General features: G+C 43.8%; 1 long non-coding RNA gene across 2 annotated transcripts in view; it reads left to right on the forward strand.

Moving 5' to 3' along the window:
* LOC108302781 overlaps window positions 1–8,458 on the forward strand; it is a 47,243-nt gene that overhangs the window by 35,480 nt on the left and 3,305 nt on the right. For both annotated transcript variants that reach the window (XR_005199809.1, XR_001824514.2), the window contains exon 3: window positions 5,171–5,660. This is a non-coding gene — a long non-coding RNA (uncharacterized LOC108302781). The remainder of the gene's footprint in view (window positions 1–5,170; window positions 5,661–8,458) is intronic.

Here is an 8,458-nt window from a genome sequence, read left to right on the forward strand (position 1 = left end):
TTTAACTTTGATCATCTTGAGCTAGTTCACACTAGGTAGCTAGCTGGATTCCTTTGTTTTCTGAGATGGGATCTTGCTATGCTGCCCAGGCTGGACTTGCACTCCTGGGCTCAAGCAGTCTTTCCTTCTTAGCCTCATGAATAGCTGGGACTACAGGCATACACCAGCTGGCCTAGTTGTCAATACAAATGACTCTTGACCACAGGCGTGAAAATTAATTCTGTCCAACGGAAGTACAATTAATTTCTTTTCCTCACCACAAAAGAAGCCAGGTTTGCATCTATTGGACAAGTTTATATTAACATTGCTGATTGCATCTGCATGTGTCTGCTCTTGAGGTTTTCCTTTAATTGGTTGTAACATGTTACTGTTTCTCAGATTAAATAGTGAGCAAAATAAACTCTTTGATACGTGTTCATTTTATATTGGTATGAGAGTTACGATTTTACCCTTTAAAACAATGTGGCCTTTTACACTATTATTAAATAGTATGCTAAACAATTGATTTAATATAACCAAAATCGAAGATTTATCAAACTCTTTATATGCTTAATGACAGAGTTTGGATTGTATTATGTAGAGGTCAGAGGCTAGATTCCAGTGTAAGAGATGAGGGGTGGAGATGAAAAGGGAGGGTGCAATTGCTCAGGGCAAAGGAAAACTGAGCCAAGCCATTTCTCTCTACAGACCAATGTTTGAAAGGCAGGTGGAGGAAGGGAAAGCCGTGAAAGAAACCAACAAGGAATAGTTAGAGAAGTAAAGGGAGAGAAGGAGAGGATTTCCATAAGACGCCAGCGGTCAGCAGAGTCAAATGCTGCAGAGAAAAGGCAGTGCAAAGACTAAACACACCTAAGCACACCCACTGGATTGGACCGTGTGTGGCTCTGGCCAGTGCAGTTCTTGTCAAGTGATAGAGGCAGCCAAGGAATCAGTGATGAGAGGTGAGAATTTGAAGGATCAACTGGGTACATCTTTGAAGAAGGCTTTAATTTGAGAGGAAGGACTTAGTTAAGAGGTGGCTGAAGATGGAGAGAGGGGATTATTAATGGGTGGAGAACCTAGTAGTTGTTGGAAAAAAGGATCTGGAACTCAGGAGCAGCCCACTGGTCTAGGGCAGGAGGAAGGACCATAGTGCTCTGACCTGGGGGGAGGAGAGAGGGTGGACAGGGACGGACATAAGCTTGTCAGTCAGGATATGGGCAGCATAGAAGAAATTTAGAATCACTGGCCTCAACTTTCTGGATGAAGTCAGTGACAAATAGTAAGGTGAAAACTCACCAGGGAGCTTAAGGTGAGGGGGACATTCAGAGCTGTCATTGAGAGGGAACTGAGAAAGAATGGCTGAGAACAAATACAGAGAGCACGGAGCAGCCCTGTGGGCCTCCCCGAGGATGCACTTTGCAATGGATCTGGTACGCATGGTCCTGAGATATTTTCCAGCAGAGACCAACCACTCAGGAGAGGGCCACAGACGACACACAATGGAATTGATTTTCCAGGGCTGAGGCTTACTCAGGCAAGGGCAGAAAAAAAACTTGCATGTCCAGAACAAACTGGAACTTTGAAAGATGCTGGAAGGGAAAGGTAAACTGTGGCAACTGCAGGTGTTCTGTAATGATTTGTGGCATCTGTCCTCTATGACAAAGATTTCAGAGTGGACGAGTCCCCCTCAGAATGTGGGTTAGTTTGCTGAAGAGTAGAAAGGAGGTCATGGGTCATCTGATGTGTGTAGCCTTAGGAAAATCACTTAACCTCTCTGATCAAAGTTGCCTCATCTGTCTAATGAGAGCACTGAGTCAGATCATTCCCTGGGTTTCCTCTAGCAAGTACCATGATGTTTGTGTCCAGTGGACTATTTAGGGATGAGCTGTCAATATCTGAGGTCTTCTACCACCTCTCTTACTGGAAAACTACCATACTTCCTCAATAATCCTTGGTCTTTCCAGAAAGTTCTATCATCCATCCACCCATCCAGTTTTATATGGATTTAATAAACAAGTTGTGAATGCTCTAGGCTCCATCTACACTTCCAAGACCAGATTGTCCTAGTGGGTGGCAGTGGGGCCAATGGTCAGAGCAGAGGTTCCCTCCACCTTGTCTGCCTGGCTAATCATTTCACATCCTTGCAGAGGCTGGTGTGGATCAGCCAATTAGATGACCTTCTGCAGTGCAATCAGCCTTGTTTTCAATAAGCAAACACATTAATGCCTATTGATCTCATCTGCTCTGTCTTTCCCTTGTAATATTTTAACTGAAAAAATTGTGATTAAGTATACATAACATAAAACTGACCATACTGAGTATTTTAATTGTACAGTTAGGTGGTATTAAGTACATTGACATTGTTGTGCAATCATCACCACCATCTATCTTCAGACCTTTTTAATTATCTTGAATTGAAACTCTACTAATGAAACAATAGCTCCCAATGCCCTCTTCCCATAGTCCCTGGCAACCACTATTTTACTTTCCACTTCTATGAATTTGAGGCTACTTGTCTACTCTATGAATTTGAATTCCACTTGTCTCAGATAACTAGGACCATATAATATTTGTCCCTTTGTGTCTGGCTTATTTCGTTTAGCATAATATCCTCAATAAATCCATATCATAACATGTGCCAAAATTTCCTTTCTTTTTAAAGTGAATAATATTTTATAATTTGGAGAAATCTCAGTTCATTTATTCTTCTGTAGATAGACATCCGGGTTGATTCTAGCTTTTGGATATTGTGAGTAATGCTGCTGACACAGTTTGGCTCTGTGTCCCTAACCAAATCTCATGTCGAATTGTAATCCCCATGTGTTGGAGGTGGGGCCTGGCAGGAGGTGATTGGATCATGGGGGTGGTTTCTAATGGTTTAGCACCATTCCCTAGTGCTGTCTCATGATAGAGTTCTCATGAGATCTGGTTGTTTAAACGGTGTGGCACTTCCCTCCTGTCCTCTCTGTCTCTCCTGCTCCTCCACAGTGAGATGTGCTTGTTTCTCCTTCGCCTTCCATCATGATTGTAAGTTTCCTGAGGCCTCCCAGTCATGCTTCTTGTTAAGCCTTTGGAACTGTGAGCCAATTAAACCTTTCCTCATAAATTACTCAGTCTCGGGTAAATCTTTATAGTAGTGTCAAAAGGGACTAATACAGCTGCTGTGAGCCTTAAACATTTTTAAATGGATACCCATGAAATAAAAAGGAGAGAAATGTAGAATCATGAGATTTGGATATCAGAGAGACAAGAACTGCTTGCATCTATGAATCAGTAGAAAGAGGTGTCCAGGTCAGACTACATTGACTATTTGGCTAGAAGAGAGCTTGCTCCCTGCCTGTTTGGCTTAGGGAGAGTTTGTTTCCTCACCTTGGTCTTTCAGGGTTGGGAGAGTGAGCTACAAGACTGCCCAGCTGGCACTCTTCCTGAATGTGCAAGAATGGATTTCTCTCTGCATTCAAGGAGGCTATGCAGAAATAGGGACCTCTCAATCCTTGTGCTTTGAGGGACCATATCTTCTTCCCTCCTCTAGAAACTCTGTGTCCACATAGGCAGCATTGTGTGCTGCGGGCGGTGGGGGGTTAGAAAGTCTGTCAACTGATTGGCTGGATGACTGATGTGTTCACTCATTGACTAGAACTGATGCCCTTGGGGTTCTAAGGCACAGAGGTGCAAGGCAAGGTTCATACTGGAGGAGCCCTCAGTTGATAGCCAGGAGAAGAAAAAGGAGGATCTGAGAGACAATTAAGTACTCAGGTGATGCCTCCTCTAATTATTGATATTTTCTATTTGCTACCTACATTCATTGCAATTGACTTTTGAGAAGGGGATGTCATATGTATTTGGGTTCTTAGTGTCTACAGATGATCATAAAATGCCTTCCATGAAATCTTTCTATGAAAGATTCTTCGCAAATTTGAGTTAATCATAGATGCTTGAGACAAGATACAGAAAGGACTAACCATAAAAGAAAAATAACTGGTAAATTGGACTTCACTACAATTAAAACTTTCTGCCTATTCAAATATGCCATTAAGAAAATTAATATAGAAACCACAAACAGGGAAAACTATTTGTAGAGCACATATGTGAAAAAAAGTTTATATTGGGAATATGTTATTAATAAAATAATAAAAAGATAATTCAATTTTTAGATGAACAAAAGACTTGAGCAGGTACTTCACAAAAGAATATGTGTAATGGACAACAAACACAAGAAAATATGCTCCCATTATTAGTTATCAAGAAAATGCAAATTAAAGCCACCATGAGATTCTACTATTCACACACTAGAGGCTAAAAAAAAAAAAAAAAAAAAAGACAATACTAAATTTTAGTCAGGATGTGGAACAACGGGAATTCTTATAGATGATGATAGAAAAGTCGAAAGGCATAACCGCTTTGGGGAACTGTGTAGTGGTTTCTAGTAAATTTAACCAGACAACTTCCTTGTGCCCTAGCAATTCCACTCCTAGGTATTTGCCCAAGAGATATAAAAACAAAAAAGACTAGCACAAAAATATTCATAAGAGCCTTATTGATGATAATCCCAAATTGGAAACAGACCAAATGTTCGTCAACAGTAGAATAGATTTTTAAATTGTGGCATAGTCACACACTAGAATAAACAAATGAATACATTCTGTTTGATTCCATTTATGAAGTTCAAAATCAGACAAAACTAAACTATGGCAATTGATGTCAGAAAACATTGCCTTTGGGTCGAAGGGTGGTAAATGGACTGAAAAGGTGAATGAGAGAACTTTCTAGAGTGGTGGAAATGTTCTGTGGTTTTTCCTTGCATACACAATTGTCAGAACGCATTGAACTGATCCCTTAAGATCTTTTTATGTTTTTGTATGCTAATCATGTTGAAAGTAAGAAAGGGAGGAAGGAAGGGAAAAGGGAGAGAGGGAGGAAGGAAAGGAGGAAAGGAAAGAAGGGAAAAAAGGAGAGAGGGAAGGAGGAAGAAAGGAAAGAATAAGGAAGGAAAGAAGGAAAAAGAAAAGGAAGGAAGAGAAAGAATGAAAGAAGGAAGGCAGGCATATAGTCTGGTTAAAGAGTTTTGAGGGAATGCTTATGCCTAGAACATGGGTGCTGTGTGGGAAAGGGGTAGGAAAGGAGGCCAGCCCTTGCTTATACAGACCAAGCTGACAATTTTTTTTTTTTTTTTTTTTTTTTTCTGCAGGCAGAGAGGATACCTGAGTAATTCTGTGAAGGTGAATTACATTCGTGACTTGGAAAGGCTACCTTGATGATAGATGAGATTTGGGGAGTTGGACATCTGCTGTGACCAGAGGGCTGTTACAGAAGGGAATTTGGAGATTCCAGTTGGTTACAGGGGCACATGCAATGTTATTTTTAACCTCCCTTACAGGAGGGACTGGCATTTCTCTGGTTGCTAGGGAAATTGTGTTCTGAACTGTTACACATTGGTTCCTAATTTTAAAAGTCTTAGGGAAAACTAGAAAACTTTATGAGCCAGTACCAGTGTGTTGTGCTAGGACTGTGCACCTGCTAAAACGTGGCTATTTTTCTCTTAATGTACTCACGGGCAACTGTCACCATAGCAACAACAATGCGGGACCTTGCTGGTTCATAGCGGAGGATTCCTGTTGGTTTAGTGATGGAGGCCAGTCCAGAAGCCTGTTCAGGATTGAAGGAAGGTGATGGATTAGGTGGGATACACTGGCAGCCACTGGATGTGCAAGGCACAGGGTGGGAATGTGTGGGCAGAGGGTAATCCGGCAGGAGGAACATAGGATTTCTCACAGCCCACTGGGCTCATCATTACTATTGGGCAAATTCCCACATTCCTTCAGCATTAGGCTAAAGTTTAATGTGACATCCTACAAGTGGCACTAAGAGAAGAATCTCGAATTGCCCACTGACTTTGGAGTCAGACCTTGGTCAAGTTAGCAGAGCACCAAGGTATAGCTTGGGGGGTCTGGCTTCCCCATCATCCATCAGCACTGTTTTCCAGCAAAAGGAACTCGCTGCCCAATGTGCTGGAAGCCAGTACTATGACACCAGGGTTTTAAGAAAACAAAAGCTTTATGTCAAAAGTCAACTCACAAGGAGGCAAGAGTCAAGCTCAAATCTGTTTCCCCAGGCTGACTTCAAGGCAGTATTTTATTAGAAAAGGTTCAGGGGGCAGATTCTGGGATTAGACAGGGATTGGTGGAAGGAAAGGGGAGGGCTGAAAAGTCTTGGGCATGCGCAGTAACGTCTCCCTGTTACCTCATGGGTCCCACGTGCAAATTCAGAGGGAGTTAGAATGGAACATGCAGTGGAAATTCGGGCTCTGACATCAGCAACCTCGTTTTGCAAAACCTCCAGTTGGCCACCTTGGTTCCAACTGAGTTCAGCTGGCCTTTCTTGATCTCACAAGCAGAGGGAGTTTCAGTGTTTCAGCAAGTTAGTTTTTTTTTTTTTTTTTGAGACGGAGTTTCGCTCTTGTTACCCAGGCTGGAGTGCAATGGCGCGATCTCGGCTCACCGCAAACTCCGCCTCCTGGGTTCAGGCAATTCTCCTGCCTCAGCCTCCTGAGTAGCTGGGATTACAGGCACGCGCCACCATGCCCGGCTAATTTTTTTTTTTTTTTTTTATTTTTAGTAGAGACGGGGTTTCACCATGTTGACCAGGATGGTCTCGATCTCTTGACCTCGTGATCCACCCACCTCGGCCTCCCAAAGTGCTGGGATTACAGGCGTGAGCCACCGCGCCCGGCCAGCAAGTTAGTTTTTTTCTTATCTACTATCCTGCAAACACGAGAATTTCTGTAAGCTCCCGGTTTCTTACTCTTTGGGGCACAGTTTCCGTTTCAGCTTTTCAGCAAGTTGTTTCCTGTCTGCTGCCCTGTAAGCCCAAGAATTTAGTCATTGGTTTCTTTAACGGTTGGAGGCAGGGTGTCAGCACCCACTAGCAGTGTGGACAACTGACGTTAATCTTACATGAAGTGCCAATAAGACGCAGCTTAGCCGACTCGCTCCATAGACAATGGACTGCACTGTCTCTGGTACAGCCCAGGCCTGTGTCTTGGTATCCCTGACCATTTCAACCCCCATTTTAGTGTTCTTTCCTCCTCACTGCCAGAAAGCCATTTTAGGCAGCTTGTGGGTGACTTTCAGAAGCAATGTGTGTGTGAGAGATGAAGGAGGGCTTCCCTTTGTTTTGGCTTTAAACCTGTCTGTGTAAGTGAGACTGAGTGGGAAACCCCTGCTCCTCTCTCCAGCACTCCCCAAGGCAGGCAGCCACAACCTCCTCAATTGCAGATCAGAAGGGGGCCTTTGGAAATTATCCAGACCAATGAATCTCTTCATTTTTCTCCCCTGCCACATCACACATGATGGATGAAGTCCACATGCTTGACAGATTCCATGTATGCACTTATTTCGATGGAACAGCCAAAAACATTGTGTGAGGAAATAATTGTCCTCAGAAAAGGAAATAACAGCCCCTCGGCATGGGGTGGAGGCCCCTGAGTGTACTCTGCCATGACAACCCTTCCTTCCCACTCAGGATGTATTTTGAATGCAGGTAAGTTAGCATGAATTTATCTTGTACTAATCTCCAATCAACTCAAGTTGTTTTGCAGCATGAACTCATCCATACATCTTCCCGAGGACGGATAAATCACGGTGCCCCAGCAGCTCCTCCTCACCTCCCGGCTAACACCTGCTGCCGGCCCTGCAATTCTTTGGAGCCCCGTGAGTTGACTGTTCCGTCCTCAGCTTCCATACCACAACTTAACGCTGTTGAAAGAGATGGATAAGGGGCTCCTGGTAATCTCTAGATGTGTGCAGCATTGATTGGTAGGAATAAGAGGTTTCTGTTTCTGTGCTCCACCCCTTCCTTTAGAATGTTGACTTTTGACACCTGCCTCAATATTTGTATCAGAAAAATCGAGGTGTGGACATCAGCTTCCTACACATTTCCCCCAGCATCCTAGAGAGCACAAGTGAGAAAGGTAGAGACACGCCCCTCAGCACAGGTACTCACATCCCCTTCAAAGCCCTCCATGGGCTCTCAACACACTTGGAGACAGGAGCTCTCCCTGGAACTACCCTCCACATGGTTATTCTCTCAGGAGGTGGGAGGGGAGGGAGCTCTCCCTGGGGAAGGAGGATCAGAATCTTCTTCTAGCAAGAAGGTGGGGGAAGAGCATTATGTGTAATAGAGACCGCACAGTCCACTCCCCCCTGCCCCGTAATTATCAGAGTCCTGCTCTACGGACTAGCAGGGGTCAGCTCCAGAGTGACATTTTTTTTCCACCTGTGCTACTGTCTGGAAAACTGTGAAGTCCAGGACTATGCGGAGAATGTCAGCCAGGATAGTGCCCAGTGTAGAGTGTTTCTTTACAGAAGTTCAAGACTGCTAGGCTGGGTGCAGGGGCTCATGCCTGTAATCCCAGTACTTTGAGAGGCAGGCAGATCACATAAGGCCAGGAGTTTGAGACCAGCCTGGCCAACATGGT

Source organism: Cebus imitator, unplaced genomic scaffold (genome assembly GCF_001604975.1).
Source record: "Cebus imitator isolate Cc_AM_T3 unplaced genomic scaffold, Cebus_imitator-1.0 Scaffold42, whole genome shotgun sequence".
NCBI classification, from domain to species: Eukaryota; Metazoa; Chordata; class Mammalia; order Primates; family Cebidae; genus Cebus; species Cebus imitator.